At 40.3% G+C, this 19,451-nt stretch overlaps 1 protein-coding gene across 2 annotated transcripts in view; it reads left to right on the top strand.

Moving 5' to 3' along the window:
- Nucleotides 1-19,451, top strand: part of NEDD4L (NEDD4 like E3 ubiquitin protein ligase) — a 3,335,946-nt gene that overhangs the window by 1,601,198 nt on the left and 1,715,297 nt on the right. The window lies entirely within an intron of this gene.

Below are 19,451 nucleotides of genomic sequence, written 5' to 3'. Positions count from 1 at the left end.
CCAAGCACTATCACCTACCATTATACTCCAAATCTAGAGCAGGCTTTGCCACTGCAGTCTTGCAGGGCATCCTGGCTCCTCCTAGTTCCACCTAGTGCCTACCACCGCTTTTTTTTTAGCTTTGGGATTCTACCCATCTGTTATGACTGCAGCTGTATGCACGATGAACATAGTACAGTTTTGTACCTAGCATAAATGTAGATGTTCGAGTGCTAATACAGCTGCAGTCCAGGTTTCCCTCCTTCCCCTCTTGGGACAGGCCTAATGGCTAACGCCTCCTCATACAACCTGATTGGGGTATTCTTTTATGGTGTATTTGCTTGCAACTACTGTTTTTTGATTATATTGCATTGCATTATTACATAAATTTATGTATTGCCTTCCTTCTGGGGCACCTGACATCTGGGGCAAGAAAAACTCAAGAAAATGGCATTGGCTGGTTCTTTTATACCCCTGTCGCACTGACGTCAGGGAAGAAGCGACGACATCCGACGCTGGACCTAGACTTTGGAATTGGGAAAACCCATCTGTTATGACTGCAGCTGTATTAGCACTCGAACATCTACATTTATGGTAGGTACAAAACTGTACTTTTCCCTCCCTCCTTCCCCCTTTTTGTTCCCTTTATTCCTTGTTGTTCTCCTTTCCTTAGTAGGGACATATTGGTATTTTTTTTCCACTGGTGGGGTCCTACCACCAGAGCCTGGCCTCCTACTTTGGGGGCTCCTGACTGGTTAGGGCAAGAAAAACTGATGTAATGGCGTCGGCTGCCTTCCTGTATACCACTGATGACCTGACTTCAGTCTTCAAGTGACAGCAACCAATGCAGAAATACTAAATCTCTGGTATTTAGGCTGGCTGAGGGCTACCTCAGCACGGATAACCCCAAATGTGATGACTGCAACAGTGAAGACACTCGAACATCTACATTTATGGTAAGTTTACACAACTGTACTTTTTTGCACCAGATGTTCCTTTTGGAATTGTGGCCAAAAAGTTCAACCTTGGTCTCATCAGAGCATAACACATTTTCCCACATGCATTTGGGAGACTTGATGTATTGTTTTGCAAATTTTGGACAGGCCTGGATGTTTTTCTGTGTATGAAAAGGCTTCCCTCTTGCAACCCTACCCCATAGTCCAGACATATGGAGAACACGGGAGATTGTTGTCGCATGTAGTACACAACCAGTACTTGCCAGAAATTCCTGCAGCTCCTTCATTGCTTTCTGTAGGTCTCTTGGCAGTCTCCCTGACCAGTTTTCGTCTTGTCTTGTCATCAGTTTTGGAGGGACATACAGTTCTTTGCAATGTCACTGCTGTCCCATATTTTCTCCCCTTTTTGATGACTGTCTTCACTGTGTTCCATGGTATATCCAATGCTGTGGAAATTTTGTGTACCGTTTTCCTGACTGATACCTTTCGACAATGAGATCCCTTCGATGCCTTGTAAGGTCTCTGTGAACCATGTCTTTTGCTGTAGCAGGCAACTGAGTAAATGTCAGGAAAATCCCTCTAGGACAGATGAACTTTATTTGGGGTTAATCAGAGCCTTTTTAATTGATGGCAGGTGTGTACCCAAGAAGACTGAATGCTGTAATTAAATCAAAAGATGCTTCAACAAAGTATTAGTTTAAGGGTATGCACACTTATGCAACCAGCGTATTGTATGTTTTTTTATTTGTTATATTTTTTCCCCTAACAGATTTGTTTGTTTTTTAGTTGAATTGTACAGGTTATAGGTCACATTAAAGGTGGGAACAGTTTTGAAATAATTTATTGTGGTATCATTTTCTATAACACAAAAACCTGGCATTTTAACAGGGGTGTGTAAACTTTTTATATTCACTGTATGTACACCTCAAATAATAGGAATTTACCTTTCAAAGTTAGAGGCCGCTCGACCAGAGCATTAGCAACATCCTCTGCTTACCTAGCCAGATTGTCAATGGACAGTATTTGTGCCGCTGCTAAGTGGGCAAGTCCCCATATGTTTATTACTTATTACAAAGTTGATTTATCCTCCAGGGACAGGGCTTCCTTTGGTTCCACTGTGCTCAAAGGTATACTCCCATGAGCCACCCAGGGAAATGGTGCTAAGGACGCTGACCCATCCAGTAAGAATGAAGGTAAGTTTGGATAACATAACATAAAGAAGTTATGTACTCACCATAACGTTCCATGTTTGTTGTCCATTTCGCCATTCATTCTTACGACTCTCCCACCTTCCCCCAGCCAAGAACTCCTAGTGGATCTAGGGGTGAGATTTTCCTTGCTTACTAAAGGAGCTCCTTTGAATTTTCCTTGTTATTTCTATACCCGATGCCACATTATTAATTTGGACAGATAATTATTATTGGCAGCAAACAAGATCTGGAGAATTACACCACTGCATCATAGGATACCTATTCTGACCATGAGCCAAGTTAGGGACTTCGAGCTAGTGTGTTCAGCTGAGTCGGAGCCGAGGATCAGCTCCGAACTCATCCAGTAAGAATGAATGGCGTGATGGACAACAAACATGGAATGTTATGGTGAGTACATAGCTTCTTTTTGATCCCACTGCTGCTAAGCACTAAGTTAATTGCAGTCCTACTCTCCTGATAAGGATGGGCAAAATTATTGATCAGTATGAGAAAAAGTGTATACTTCTGCAACTTTGATTTTCAGAATTTTGAATTCTCAGACTAATATGTTAAAATTTGTTCTGACAAATTGTGAAAGTATGAGGAATGCTTTATCTGCAGTTTCTTCTTGTGAGAAAAATGTCTGCTTTAAATAAGTTGGTTTCTTCTGTTGCGCAGATCACTACTCATTGTTTGCAGGGTGCTTAGGACCCTGCTGATACTTCTTCCAGGTCTATAACCACTGGTAGTGTTTTTCAGAAGGTTTACATGGCTGCATTCTCAGAACCTCCCAAATGATATTAAAATGAGTTTTTTTAAATTTTCCTTTGGATAGAGGATTAGTGTTTGGCCCCTCTGCTTCAGATGTGGTCAAAAAGCTGATCCAGGGAATCTCTCAAGATTTTTCAGCCCTCCTTTTCAAAATTGTCCAAGGGATTTTCTATCCTATTAAAACCAAGGACAGTCGAATAAGTCTGAATTGAGTGTTAAGAGAGAACTTATTAACCACTCCCACCCTGGCCTTTTTTCTTCCAAAAAATCTGTATCTCCATGTTTCTCATTGCTAACAGACTGTTTCGAATGGATTCTGAAAAATCATTCATCGAGGTTACATCCTTTCCAGGAGATTGTTCCTCAACCTCCATATCAGACTCTTTTGTTTTCACCTGTTCTTTGTCACATGCTGCTCCAAGAAGTGATAGAACCACTTCCTACTTCCCAGTTAGGGAATGTTTTTTATTCAGGGATGTTCTTAGTGCCTCAAAAGAAAATGCTTGGAGAACATTTCTGGTCTTTCTTTCCTAAACCTGTTTGTGTTAGTGTCCATATTCAAAATGATGTCCCTGTACAACCTGATGTCCCTTTACAACCTGTTGACTCTTCTTCATCTTTCAAGTTTCCAGGTTATACTGGACTTAACAGTGCTTATCATGTCCCTATTTATCCAGAGTTCAGGCATTTCTTAAGGTTTTGTGTGGCTGGATCAAATTATCAGTTCTCTGCCTTACCCTTTGGATTATCCACTGCTCCAAGAGTGATCACAAAGTCTCTGGCTCTAGTTATAGCTTATTGCAGGCTATCCAAATTTGCCATATTTAGATGACTTGCTTTTCTTTGTAGAGTCTTTTTCAAAGTGCCAGTATTCTCACCCTTGGGTGAGGGATCTCTTACACAAGCTTGGATTCCAAGAGAACATTCAGAAGTCTTTCTTGACTTCTTCACAGTGCATTTGTAGATTTAGCCTGTAGTATAGAAAATTAAGTTAATTATATTCATGTTGTAGAACACCATTCCTAGTGCATTAGATAACTGTATGCATCTACAACAAGCTAGCTATGCACATGTCTTTGTTACCACATATTCAGTAGACAGTCCAGCAGTTAGTAATATCATCAGAAAATTTGGCAGTTCATTTACAATGATAGAATTGTATGTAAATGTTTAGGTGATTCACCTAACATAGTCTATAAAAAAGGTATTTGTTTCAAAAACATATATGATTTTGTGGGATATTCTAAAGATAAAACAACTATGGAGTACATGACTAAGTGTGGGTCATGTTCACAATCCCATTTTATTTTTGTGTGCAGTGGTCTTTCCATCAGTAATATATCCATTTCAATCCCTGGAAAATGTAATTGTTACACAAAGGGGGTTATTTATGCTGCAGTATGTCACCAGTGTAATAGTTTTTATATTGGTTAATCAGAATACAAACTTAGAGATCGTATCTACGAATGTTACTATGAGATTAGAAAGGCTAAGTCTATAAATGCACTCTACAAGCATATTCAGCAATTTCCAGACTATCACTTTTTGTTTGCTATCATTGAGAAAGTAGAGGTCAGTCCCAGAGGTGGGCCATGGAAAGTAGAAAGAGAGAGAGCTTTGGTGAAAGATATTTTTGAATGCTTCAGTCCCCCCAGAGCTTAATGACGTTATATCTATACAGGGCTCACTCAAGAGGAAGGCATAAGAAAAATAACATTCTTATATTTATTAGCATCTATTTATATTTTTTAGGGTGAGTGTATCAGTATTTGTGAATAATTTTTGCTTATGTTCTGGCTTAGGTTAGTGATGAGTAACAATTTTTCTTAGTTTTATATCTTACACACACAGTGTTTTAAATACATGTACTTGTCTTAACAGCTGTTGTTTTAAATATACACTTGCTTTGCTTAGATGGGTGTCATGTGACAAGGAAGCCATTTAACTCATTCCCTCCAGTACAACTCTTTTGAGTGTATGCCTTTAACTCCTAGTGGGTGTGGCCTGAGCTTTTAAAAATTAAGTTATCACCTTACAATTCTAACAAATACTCATTGACAGAGGTTAAATATCAATATAATTGCATTTGCCATCATGTATGCTTCAAAATAAAATATTCTGATACCTTGCATGTAGCATGGTTTTGGAATTATTAATGCAAGTATGAACAAGTAATATTTGACGCCTAGAGGAGCAGTAGGAGGTAACTGCAGATGCACCTGTAGGCTACTGTAGCAGTGATCGTTCAAACATGTAGTGTTACAGTTAGTTCATCTTACACAACTGTACTTTCTGTGAATTTCTGGATAGTTGAGATGTATGTTTCTTAACCTCTGAAACTGCTACATAGCTCAGCATGTTGATAGAGAGTGGTTCATCTTGTAGTGTTAGTATTTAAATACATCCTTGCAAATCTAGAAGGTAAGTGAAAAACTGTGGATGTTATCAGGCTAACTTAGGTCAGATTTCTAACTGTTTTCATTACACATGCACACATTTGTAAATATATGACACCTAGAGCATACATTGAAGTTGTGGGCAGTAATTTTTTTTTTTATTTCACTCCTACGCTGCTCAAATATGCCAACGCTGAAGTAGCTGTAGCTTGAATAAAAGTGAATCCTCAAAGACAAGAGTTTTTTTCACTTTATTGAATTATTACATGCGACATACGCAGACGTACATTAATAGAAAATAATTCAAATCATGTTCACATTTGTCATATTCATGCATTATGTACTACATATATTTTTTTAACACTTTTCACGCCAGCATTACAAAAATTGATGAATTCTTGCCTTCCCTTAAACCTTATTCCTCCTTTTGAACATTATTTTGCTTGTATTGTTCCCACAAATTATATTTATTTCTATGTAGTCTGCTCCTTCTCTTTTCCAAAAATCCCACCTCTAGTTTTTGTTTCCTTTACAATATTCAGTACATCAGTTACAGTTAGTTTAGCTTTTTATTTACTTATTTAGTAATTGCTTTTAGGAGAGCCAATAAAATTAAACTTAGCAAGTCCTTACTATGTACAGGGAATTCAGATCCTGTATCCCAGTTCAAAATAATTATTTCCTTAGTTATAGCCACTGTCAGCTAGGCAATTCTCTAATCTCTTGATTCTAAATATCAACATCAGAAGTATCTCCAACAAGCTTCCTGACCTTCATGCATTCATAGCACACTACTCCCCTGACTTTCTGTTACTGAAACATGGCGGAAACCTAATACCCAAAACAAAGAAATTCTCCCACCAGGATATAACTTTCTAACACTGGACAGAGTAGGTAGAAAGGGAGGTGGGGTTGCAATTCTCTTTAAAAACGTACGTAAGATAAAACCTCTACAAATCTCCATACCTAGATTTGAAAATGCCGAAACCTTAAGATTAACCCTAAGCGTAAATGACTCAAAAACTATCATAATTCTCTGCTGTTATATTCCCCCAGGGAACAACTCTCTCCCACCATTGAAGAATTATTACAATAATAATAATCTCCCCTCAAGAAACCATATTAGGTGACCTAAACACTGGTTAGCCTGTACCTCTAACAACCCAACTAACATCATTAATCTGTTCAGTGTTACCCAACCGATCCTTGAATCCACTAGTCAACAAAAAAACCCATAAACAATCTATTCTAGATTGGACGCTAGTCAACAGCCCAAAAGAAAACTACCAGACAGGGTGCCTTCCAGATGGTCTTAGTGACCATCTCCCAACTTTCCTACTGCGAAAACATGCCAATAAACTAAATATACAAGAACTTAACAGAATTCTAAAACACAGTAACTGGAAACCAAGTTTAGACCAGGCTGTTAACTACTTTAATGATACTCTTAGTAATGTTCTTAATAGACTTGCACCCGTCAAAAAAATCAGAGCCAAGGCAAGCTATATGCTAAAATCTAGAGAGAAGGCCTGAAAAACATGGAAGAAGTACAATACTAGCATAGCCAAACAAAACTACCTACAACTTAGAAATCAGGCCAAGAGAAAAACCAAACTCAGCAAACAAAATTATTTCCTTGATATCCAAACAGTCATTCAAAAGATCCTCAAAAGTTCTGGCATGCCCTCAACACTCTTCTTAAACCAGGAAAATCTCCCACTCCCACGCCCAACTCCACAAAAGATAGCAAGGATATTGCCTCCCAATTTAATCACCATTTCACAGAATCTGTTGTAACACTGTCCTCCCATCGATCCAAGAACAACACTGTGCATAACCCTACCAAATCCCCTGACAATATCCCATCCTTTACTCTCTCTCCAGTTCCTACCTGTACAATCAAAAGACTTCTCCTAAAACTGAAACCTGCCACCCTTGCCACTGACACTCTACCAGCCAAGTTCCTAAAAATAGCTGCTAAATCCTTGTCCTACCGTATATCTATACTCATCAGCTGCTCCATAGAAGAAGCATATGTCCCACAACTCTGGAAGATATTCTATATTATTCCACTTCACAAAGGCGGGAACCCCTATGAATATTCTATCGCCCCACTGGCATTTTATCCCCCTTATCTAAAATACTCGAAAAATGTATACATTCTCAAGTAATGCAATTCCTAAACTCACATAACCGCCTCTTCCTCCACTCAGCATGGCATCCGGCAAGACCACAGTCCAACAACCGCCCTGCTGTCTTTCACCAATCTGGTCAACCAACACAGAAATAATACATTTGTATCTGCAGTATTTTTAGACCTCTCCAAGGGATTTGACATGGTCTCACATTCCTTACTACTAGACTCCCTTACCTCTCTATCCTTTACTCCTACTTCGATAGCCTGGTTTACAAGCTGTCTGTCAGCAAGGCAGCAATCTGTCCAATGGTAAGGCGTGTTATCCCCTTTACTCCCAACTACTATAGGCATACTGCAAGGTTCAATATTAGGCCTACTTCTTTTCTCTATATTTACCAATGATCTCCAAACCGGCACACAGCATGCTTCACCCATTCAACACTTATCTTTTCTGCTCCATAACTTACTTCTCTACAGGAACTCACCCAGGAATCCTTTAGCTCTGTAAAAAGATGGATCACTCACATCCAACTTGTCCTAAACCCTAACAAAACCAAACTGCTGCTCTTCACCCCCAACAAAAGCATGTCTACCCCTTTACTCTTCACTATCATCTCTCCCTCTGATCATACCAAGCTCCTAGGTGTTGGAATTGACAAAAAATCTACTCATTGATGTCCATATTTCACAAATTGTCAAAAATGTCCGTAAGAAAATGGGAACTCTATACAGACACAGGAAATCCCTCACAAAACAGGCACGAGGTACCCTAGCCCAAACTCCCCTCTTGTCCACCCTAATGTGTGCTGCACCAATTCTTACTCAGCTTAGAAATTCTGACTTTGCCAAACTCAAAACATGCTATAACAAAATTTGCCAACAACTTCACCTTTAGAATCCACCACTGCCAGGCACTAAAAGAACTCCCCGAGCTTCTAAACTATCACCAGCTAGTCATTGCCTGCAATGTGATAAGACATCCAGAAAAAACACCTGGTCTATCCCAACTACTTACCCTTTATAATACAAATCGACCTCTCCGCTCTTCTGACAATTCCCCTCATTTGCATCTCAAAGGCTAAAAATTCAGTAGGAAAAGCACTATTCTCCCACAGCACAGCTAAAACATGGAACAATCTTCCTACTGCTCTGAACTCTGCCTCAACTAGTACTCTCTTTAAAAATTCACTTAAATCACACCTAAAAAATAAATGGTTGTGCCCTTGTATTACATAAAATCCACTTTCTATCACGCAGTAGACCTCTTACAACCTATAACTGCTGTAATACAAGCTACAGTGTAGGATACTAATGCTGATGTCTGAAATTGTAGATAGAATGTTGTAGTATCTACGTTTAAATATCTCTTATGTATATGTTGGTCTTGTTACTGTATACTGCTGTAATCCATATGTCTTGTTTCTGCATACTGCTGTATACTACATGTCTTGTTTCTCCACACCACTGTATACTGTATTTTTCCTTGTGTCTAAACATGTTCTACTGTGTAGCATTTCTCCCCGGGCCTCTGCTAAAAATGGACCTGTGTCTAGTCGGACCATCCCGGTAAACAAATGTAAAATAAAATAAAAATAAAATAAGTTTGGCACCCCCCCCACCCCAATCGCTTCTGACAGAGTACTCTGTAGGGATTTTTTTTAAATCTGCCAACTTGTTACACACCCCCAAAAAAATGTTCCCAGTTGCATTGCTTCTTTCCATCATACCTCCAGCATTTACTATCTATCTAGGGAAAAATTTTGTGAAGTCTGCTTGGGTATAAAAATATTCATACAGACATTTCCATCCAAAAATCCTAAACCTTTTGATCTTTGTTACATATTTGGGAGCCATATAGATATATTTTCATTGTTCCTTTGCAAATTGTCTTTCTGGTGTTGCTTTCCAATCTATTTAATCTCCTCTGATTGATGCTTGTTATTGTGCAATATTTTATATGCTATACTAATTAATCCTTTTTTAACAGCAGCTTCTGTTGTAGATGTGACTAAAAACTCTATCCGAGCTGATCTTTCACTTGGTGCTCTCTTATCCTTTTCTCTTTGTCTGTATTCTGATATTAACCCTGGTAGAGAACGCAGTATTTAACCTGTAGTCCAAACGTCTGCATGGACTCATCCTACTGTATTACTGATGTTCATCGTGTTACCCTGCTGCAGTCATCACACTTGGGTTATCTTGCCGTCAGGCGGACCCGCAGTCAGCCCGAATTCCGAAGTCTTGGTCCGGCGTCGGTTGCTGTCGCTTCTTCCCTGACGTCAGTGCGCCAGGGGTATATAAGAGGCATCCGCCACCATTTTCTCCAGTCTTTCTTGCTGCGCGGTGCCCGAAGCAGAAGCAGTTCGCAAGTGCCGGTCGGCCGACACCTGAGATTTTCGAATTGAATTTCAGTCCGAAGTCTTCAAAGCTAAGTACCCCGTTGGGGAACCTTTTCTTGCCTCAGTCCGATGTCAGAAAAAGTTAACAATTGCATTTCTTGTGGGAAGCAAATACCTCATAAGGACTTTCATTCTTATTGTATACCTTGCCTAGGCCCAGACCACGACGTCACTGGTTGTCGGTTTTGTGCTAGGTTCAATAAGCAAACTATAAAGCGACGCTTTGATTTCACTCAACACTACTTCGGTAGGAAATTTAATTACACTATGCCGTCGGAGCAACCGACTACCAGCATGCATAAAAAACGCAAAGATAAAGACAGGCAGCCTAGATCCAAGCCAGACTCCGAGGCCTCGGCTGGGCTGGTCACCGGTTCTCCGGTTTTCAGTGTGGCGCCTACGCAGCCCCTGACGACCTCAGAATTGGAACCCCAGACCACTTCGGATTCTCAAGCGGAGAGTTCTAGGCCGATGCAGCCATTTTCTTTAGGTCCTACTGACAACATTGCAGAAGGAGAAGCCGGTGCTGCGGAAACACCTTCGGTTACAGAAGGTGTCTTCAGACTGACTACTCTCACCATAAAATCTTATGCTAAGCTTAAGACTCCTCTAAAATAAAAAAAAAACTGCACATCAGTCTCCAGTTCAAGGCCCCATGCCTAAGAAACAGATGCTTAAAATGGCGGAAGATTTGATTTCTTTAATCAGGGGTTCCCAACCCCCCCCCCCCAGACAAAAGGCCTAGACAAGAGGAGGATTATGCCTCCTCTGATCAAGTGTCTATTTCCTCAGGCTCCTCTGAGGAACAGGAATATTCCTTTCCCCCTTATGAAGATTCTGATGCTGAAGATTCCATTCCCTCAGCTTCTCCCCCTGAAGATTATTCCTTTGGGGAAACCTTACATACCATGAGAGAACATTTCCACTGGGAAGGTCAGGACTACTCCGACTCAAAGAAAAGGCTCAGAGAGTTCCTTTTACTCCCCCAGCACAGACCACTTGCTATCCCTCCAGTTTTAGACATTGTGGATGATGTTTACTTAGAATCTAGTCTAAATCCAGATTCTCTGCCTCCTGGTCCAGCCAAACCAGATAGATATTATAGAGTGCCTGACTCACACACATTTCTTTACAAAAGCCCATTTGCTGACCCAGAGACTATCTCCCAGGGTCCCAAAGGGGCTAAGGCTTCTATGGCTAAAAATCCTGTACCCTCTGAAAGGGACTCCAGAGCACTAGATAGGTGGGGGAAGAAGGTGTACGCCTCAGCTACTCTAGCTATGAGAGCACTAAATTTTCAATTTCACATGCTGAAATACCAGCAATTCCTAATGTCTCAAATAAAACAAAAGATGAGCACGCACCCTCAACAGTCTGAATTCAAAGAAATGCAGGATCTGTTGCATGCAACTGAACAGGTGGGCAAACATACTTTACAATGTGGATTTGATTCCTTGGAAGCTTCCTGTAGAGCAGCTGTTACTGGGTCTGTTATACGTAGGCATGCTTGGTTAAAGGAACAAACTCTGCCTGATCATGTTAAAGCAAAGTTACTAGATGCACCCTTACAGCAGGATGTCTTATTTGGGCTTAAAGCAGAAGAGGTTTTAAAGAAAATGGAGGATAAGGCAAAATCTATGCAGACGGTCAAAGATTTCTTACAGGTACAACCCCCACGCTTCAGCAGAAATTGGCCAGCAAAAAATTGATCCTTTCCAGCTTCTGGAGGGGTAAATTCAGACGCCCAAGGGGCAGAGGACAAGCACAAATCCCTTACAAACCTCGCCGATGGGGCACTGCAACACAGAAGAGAGGAGAAGACAGGTCCCAAACTACTAAAAGACAAACGCAATGACTTAAACCTCAAACTGCCAAGCAAAAAACTCTTGGCAACTCCCTTGGGAGGAAAGTTAGCATTTTTTATAGACAACTGGCGCGTCGTCACAAAGGACAAATGGGTCCTAGACATTATCTCACAAGGATACAGATTCCATTTCCACACCTTGCCAAGGATAAAAGGAATGCTAATCTTGCCACAAAATCAATGGGCAGAGGCACAAAAACAAAGCTCTCATGGACATGAGAGCCATTCAGCTGGTACCTACACAGGAGCAAGGCCAAGGATTTTACTCAAGGCTCTTTCTAGTCCCCAGAAAGGACAATGCTTGGAGACCCATTCTGGACCTTTCAATTCTAAACACCTTCTTGCAAGTACCCAAATTCAAGATGCTAACACTACAGTAGCTTCTTCCCATGTTGGGCAAGAAAGCTTGGCTAGTAACATTGGACCTCAAGAAGGCATACCTGCATGTCCCTATCAGACAAAATTGCAGAAGATACCTCCGTTTTATTGCAGGTTCAACCCATTACCAATTCTCTGCACTGCCCTTTGGCTTATCTACTGCACCCAGGGTCTTCACAAAATGCCTGGCACCAGTAATTGCATACTGCAGACAAAGAGGAATTCAAATATACCCATACCTGGACGACTGCCTCATCCAAGCAGAAAGCAAGGACATTCTCTTACGACATCTGACTTTTGTAAAACACCTCCTAAGTTGCCTAGGGTACACAGTAAACAAAAAGAAATCAAAACTAGTACCCTCACAAAATATGACATTCCTGGGTGCCAGCTTGAATACAACGGCCCAGATGGCATATCTGACGCCGGACAAACAACTACAACTAACTCAGTACTTCAAATTAATGGCAACAAAGACCCAACTCCCTGCAAGAAAAATTCTGCAGGCCTTGGGCTTCATGGCATCTTGTATACTACTAATACCATTTGCAAAACTGCATATGAGGAAATTACAATGGTACCCGAAAAGCGTATGGTCTCAACACAGCCACAGCTTGGAAACAATGATACCTCTCATTCCCTGCCTTCAACAGGAGTTTCTATGGTGGTCACAAGCATGTCACCTCAACAAGGGTCAGCCTTTCACCTTACCCCCAGCCAGGCAAACTATGACAACAGATGCATCAGACTATACCTGGGAGGCACACATGGCAGGACGGTGCGTTCAAGGCATATGGACTGCAGATCAAAGGAATCTACACATCAATCAAAAAGAAATGCTAGCTGTACAGAATGCTCTGACAGCCTTCAAGGACCTCTTACATCCAGGACAGCTTATAATAAGGACAGACAACACCACAGTAATGTGGTACATAAACAAACAAGGGGGTACACACTCCTACCCTCTATGCAGGCAAGCAATGACCTTGTGGAACACAGCACTGGCTTACCAAGTTCAATTACAAGCTCAATTCCTGCCAGGAAAAAAGAACACATTGGCAGACGACCTAAGCAGAAACATCATGGATCCCCACGAGTGGAAACTGGATCCACAAGTATTTGCAATGATAACTCAAAAATGGGGGCGTCCAGACATAGACCTGTTTGCCAACCCCAAAAACCATCAGCTTTCAAAATTTTGCACAAGGACATTTCACCATCAAGCTTGGAAAGTGGACGCACTCTCATTCAGTTGGAAATTGCTGACAGTATATGCCTTTCCTCTTTTACCCCTTCTCACAAAGGTGCTGCTGAAAGTCAAGATGGAGAGACCTCAAATGATACTCACTGCCCCGGACTGGCCACGCCAGCACTGGTACCCACTACTAAGGAACATGGCCCAGGGCCCACCATGGATTTTACCACAAATTCCTCATCTACTCACACAGCAAGGCAGTCAGATTCTACACAGCCAGCTCAAAACCTTAAATTTGGCTGCATGGCACATCACCTAAGCAACCAGCCAGCCCCTCTTTCACAAGCTGTTATGGATGTCATTCTGGAGGCCAGGAGGCCCAGCACCAGGAAAGCCTACTCAGACAAATGGAAAAGATTTTGCGACTGGAACCAAGCTAAAGGCCAAAGTACCCTTCAGCCAGACATGCCTCAGATTCTACAATACTTAACTGAGATGTTACACAAAGGACTTTCTTTTTCATCTATTAAAATCCACGCCTCAGCAATTTCAGCTCACTACAACACGGATCCTCCCTTATTTTCACATCCACTTCTAAGGCAGTATCTCAGAGGGGAAAAACACATTAGGCCTCCCAGGAGAGCGCCAACACCAACTTGGTACCTAAATTTTGTTCTGGAAAAACTTACGCTGCCACCTTTTGAGCCAGCTTTCTCAGCTGACTTAAAGTTTATATCATGGAAGACTGCCCTGCTGCTAGCAATTACTTCAACCAGAAGAGTCTCAGAGCTACAGGCATTAATGGCAGTAGAACCTTTCCTCATTTTTCATCAAGACAGAGTTTCTCTACAAACTAACCCCTCCTTTATGCCAAAGGTGGTATCCAGGGTGGCTCTAAATCAAACCATCCACTTACCCACCTTCTTTCCATATCCACAGAACAAAGGAGAAAGACTCCTGCATTCCTTGGATATACACAGGCAACTACGTTACTACTTGGACAAAGCTAAGGCTTTCAGAAAATCTGACCAGCTTTTTGTATCTTGTGCTACAGCATCACAAGGAAAGGCTATCTCAAAACAGACCATTTCCAAATGGATAGGACATTGCATACGTTTTTGCTACACCCATCATGGAAAACCAGTTCCTGCTAGCATAAGGCCCTACTCCACCAGGGCAGCAGCTACATCTACAGCCTTCCTCAGGGGGGTGCCAACCAAGGATATTCTGGAAGCTGCAACTTGGAGTTCAGTACACACCTTCACCAAACACTATCACTTACCACTTTACTCTAAGACTAGAGCTGGCTTCGCCACTGCAGTTTTGCAGGGCCTTCTAGCCCCTCTAACCCTGTTTGACTCCACCTCCCATCCTTAGCTTTGGGATTCTACCCAAGTGTGATGACTGCAGCAGGGTAACACGATGAACATAGTACAGTTTTGTACCTACCATAAATGTAGATGTTCAAGTGTATACCCTGCTGCAGTCCAGGTTACCCTCCCTCCATCCCCTCTGACCTAACTAAAACCTTTCAATACCTTAAAATCTGATACAACCTTTGTGGTGTATTTGCTTATAGCTGGAGGGATGTGTTGTTGGTGCTAAGCTTTTATTATTGGTACTACCTACTGATCATCTTTTGGGGGGGGGCACCTGACATCTGGGGCAAGAAAAACTGGAGAAAATGGCGTTGGATGCCTCTTATATACCCCTGGTGCACTGACGTCAGGGAAGAAGTGACAGCAACTGACGCCGGACCAAGACTTTGGAATTCGAGCCGACTGCGGGACCGCCTGACGGCAGGATAACCCAAGTGTGATGACTGCAGCAGGGTATACACTCGAACATCTACATTTATGGTAGGTACAAAACTGTACTTTCCCTCTATAGTTATTGGTTCCCAATACCCAAGTTCCTTTGCCAGTTTTTTCCATTAAGTTCTAACCCACTCCTGCCTGTGTTCTATATTCCTCGATGCGGCCATTCCTGTGTTGGCTTAATTCTTAGAATGCTTTCTGCAAGTTAATGAATATGGTATTCTGTGTGGTTATTTTCTTTTAAGATCTAAAAACCTGCTCTATGCTTATTTTTCATAATTCTCCCATTCATTTTCACTTTGATTTGCAACATTATGCTTCTGTTATGTGTATGTACCTTAACTGTTTAGTGCTGTCATGTATCCTTTCAAAGTAGGCAATTCTAAACAACTTTGTTTTATGGAGAAGATGAGCTTATCCCACTCAACTCTTCCCCTCTCAAGTAAACTGTTGTCCAAAGCTTCTCCTCTGGTTGATAAAAATATGCCTGACATGACGTGTATAAAACTACAGGGACTAAAAACATTTCAATGTTTATATTTTGCTGTCCACATCCATAGTCAAGAGATTCTAATTTCATAATTTTTTTATTACCTTTTGTTTAGTCTCTTCCCACGTATCCTTATCTTTTTGTTTTGAATTTGTTAATCTGGGTAGAGCACTGATTCCCTGTGAACCTATTTCGGTCTCAGCCTTGGGAGACTTGGCTACCATAACAGAATTCTTTTAATCCATAAACCTAAATACTTTGTGTTAAGATTTATGGGTGGCTAGATTTGTCAGTATTGCAGCTCATAGAGTGTTTGTGGAAAAACAGAGTAAGTTAGTATATACAAGTAGCAGGGTGTGTGGGTATGGATCCCCCACATTACTGGTTAGGCTGTAGTTCTTTGTTAAGCTGTTAGAGATAGGTATGCATTATCCAGCATTGATATAGCTGACATATCTTTACTTATTGCTGTGTTTGAGATTGAGTGTTGATCTTGAACAGTGTCAAAGACACTAAAGGGTTGGTTTAGCATCCTGTATAGGTTTTATCTTTGGTTGTTGAAGTCAGTGGTTTGTTTCCCCCTGGACCTCCAAGATGGCAGGTTGATTAGAGTGTTCCCAGTATGAAAACTGAAAATGTTAAACAATAAAAATAGTAGAAGCTAACAATTTGGACAGAGTCCAGTTACCGAGTTACACTGCTTGGATGCCAACACAGAAGAAATTTGGAGAAAAATAAGAGTATATCAACTAGAAAAAGAGAAGAAATAACTCCAATTAGGAATTACCTTGCACCTGATCAGCAAAAATAATTCAGATTTCAGCTTTAGTATAGGAGATGACTTCCAGTATTATAGAGAGGAAAAAAAATCAGATACACTCAAAGATGTTTAAAATAAATGGGACACTGGAAGAATATGTAAAGTCAAATAAAAGGGTGGAAAGAATAGAAGACACTTTAAATGGCTATTCAGATGAGCCGATTAAACTGCAGAAGTCAAAGGCTGAAATGAGGAAAACACTGTCAGAATATCAGATTTCTCAACTCTGTTTCAAAAAGAGTTGGAATACAGAGCATCTTAGAAAACATGAGATTTTTATGCTATACCAGAGAGAGAAGGAATGGCTTGCATTAATTTTATGAAAGCACAAATAAGCAACTGGACTGATATTCTACCACAGAATTTAATGGAGTGCTCAACATCTGGGCTTGAGAAAGCAGACAATACCTGCATTAGTAAAGATACAGTCATACCAGCAGAAAGAGTAGCTCTTAACAAAACTGTGACAGAAAGACCATGTGTTGAAATGGTGTATCAGGCAGAAGAGAAAAAAGTTTACTCCTGCAATCAGGATGTTGAGAGGCAGGTGTGAGATTCATATTGCTATATTCAGCCGTCTTCAGACATTTTCCTGTAGGATCAGATACATTTTTGGATGCATCACAGACTAGGGAGGCAGCAAAGAAATTTTAGTTAAATACTGACCCAGCAAGCTGAAGGGGCCCTGCTTCTTATTCTTCTGAATCCAACAAAGCAGACATAGGAGATTTGTCAGTGAAACTTTTTCTTGTACTTGCGTATTAGCGCAACCAAATTTCTAACCTGGTATCATTCGTAATGTTATCGCAAAACAACTTTATTTTAAAATGAAAAGGGGTGTGAGAACTCCAAATCAGTTTTGTATCACATTGGTTTTGAAACAGGAACTGTAATAACAGCAAAATCCCTCTTCCAGGGTAGCGTCTTTTAGGGATGTAACTTAATGCAAAATAAATTGAACAAGGCTACTGCTAGACATATGGCGTTAATGTCATGACTTACTAATTTACTAAAGGTAGCTGTAAGTAGATAGTTTAGGTTCTCTCTGAGAAACAGTCAAGACAGTGTTATCTGTGTACTGTAAGAAAAAAGGTGTTTTTTCATATCATGTCCTTCCCAACCCTAAAATCCAAAAGGTCTGTTCATAATCCTAAAATTGTCTATGGAAGGGGTTATTTGAGGTCTGTTTGGAGGGAAAAAAATGCAACATAGTGGAAGTTGTTTAAGTGAAATTTGCAATTTACTTATAAAGAGTGCCTTATCACTGGTCTTCCTTGTCACCAAGATATTGGCACAATGTGAATTTTGATACATGTGTATTATGTTAGAAATCTGATTGCGGTAATACATAAGTACCTTTTTTCCATTGTACCAAAGGAAATGTTAGAGTGACAGAAAAAAGCCCCAGATCTGTCCAGAAGAATCAGGAGTACTTTGGGCTTGAACCAGAGACCAGTGCTAGAAAGTCACCCTGTTAAGTAAGAAGACCGTCATTATTGTAAAATTGCTGAAGAAATGAGAATACAGCCATATGTAGCTTTAATGACACCCAATGCTGCTAGTGTCCCCGAGTATTATAAATTTCCGGATATAAAGTGCATGTTATATTGTAAAGCAGTTCTTGCACAATAGGCAGAAGTAATTTAAATGGGAAATGGTGGAGTTTTACCAGTGTTTATTGTTTATACTAATGATATTACAGTCAGAAAATATTTTTCTTATCTTTCTTGTATCCATGCTTTATACTGTATCATAGCACAAAAAGCTGCAAATAAGTAAGTTAAACTTAATACAATGTTGTGATCTTGGGCTGCTGGGGATGTAAAAGTATTGCGATCAGATTATATGCATAATAAGTCTGCCTATTTTTTACAGCCGGAATTCTAGAATAATGTTCTTAGTTTAAGCTACAGGCAAGGTAATTTTTGAGCAAACAGACTGGAACAGTAAAAAGCAAGAAAATTGTATTTCTATCTTTTGCCAAGTTATCAGCTGTTTACTTTTCACTAATACCATTTTTTAACTGAAGACAACTGAAGCAAAGCATGTGCAACGTATTAGTCATGAGAGGTCTGACCAGTGTGTTCTGAATGAACTCTACAAAGGTCTTCTCTTGCATTTGTAACACTGCTAACTTTTTTTCATTAGCAAATGCTAATGAGTCTACAGGTGTAAGCAATTAACCAGAAAAAGGTCTAAACCATGGCTTCTGAGTGATATGTACAAGAAACATAATCATCAGTAATTTAAAGGAGAACTGAAAAGCAGCTCATTAAAAGTAAACAGGGTTTGTAATTGTGGAAAGTGAACAGTTTTGTAGGTAGCTGCCCTCCCCAGGCAGCCTTTGTGTTTCAGTGCATTAAATATAACAGTGCCCAATTTAGTTTATTTAAGGATAGTCAGCGTATGTTTTCTTAGGGCTAAAAGTTAGTTTTCTGAGAGCATGAAACTTTTATTTATTTATTTTTTTTTTTTTTACATCTGGAAAGGGAATAGAGAGAGGGCAAGGACAGCTAGAATCTGTCCAAGTGGGGACACAGGCTGTAACAAGCTCATTCAGCAAGATTAAACCACACTTTGGAATAGGTAATGCCTGAAGGTGTTGCTGCCTGTTTTGGGCAACTGGTCCTATATGGAGGGTAAACTCCCTTATACTTTTGTGCATTTGCTGTGAGTTAAAAGAGGTTGGGATTTTTAAAACTTGTATAGTTTATTTCTTGAGTGTTTTTTATTGAAGCAAAAAGTGTGGGGAAATGTGACAGGAAGTCAAACATAGACAACAAACCAGCACTGCAGCCTGCTAAACATTAGCGAGTGCATGGAATTTGCAAGTCGAAAACATCAAAAGAAATTACATGTATAATATGTGAAAGTGATGGCTATTTAATTAGAGTGGCTTCTCTGTCAGTATTGCCATGTAGTGTAAATGGAATTATTGGGTACAGACAAAATTTAGGATTGAATTATATTACAAAGTGTATTGCATAAATAGCAATGTTATGGGACATGCATTTGGATAGAAATGAGCATATAAATTTAACAAAGAAAAGTATTTCAGA

This window comes from Protopterus annectens, chromosome 1.part0 (genome assembly GCF_019279795.1).
Source record: "Protopterus annectens isolate FY-2018-M chromosome 1.part0, PAN1.0, whole genome shotgun sequence".
NCBI lineage: Eukaryota > Metazoa > Chordata > Ceratodontiformes > Protopteridae > Protopterus > Protopterus annectens.
Note: the sequence above shows the minus strand (reverse complement) of the source record. Positions and strands in the feature narration are given on the sequence as shown.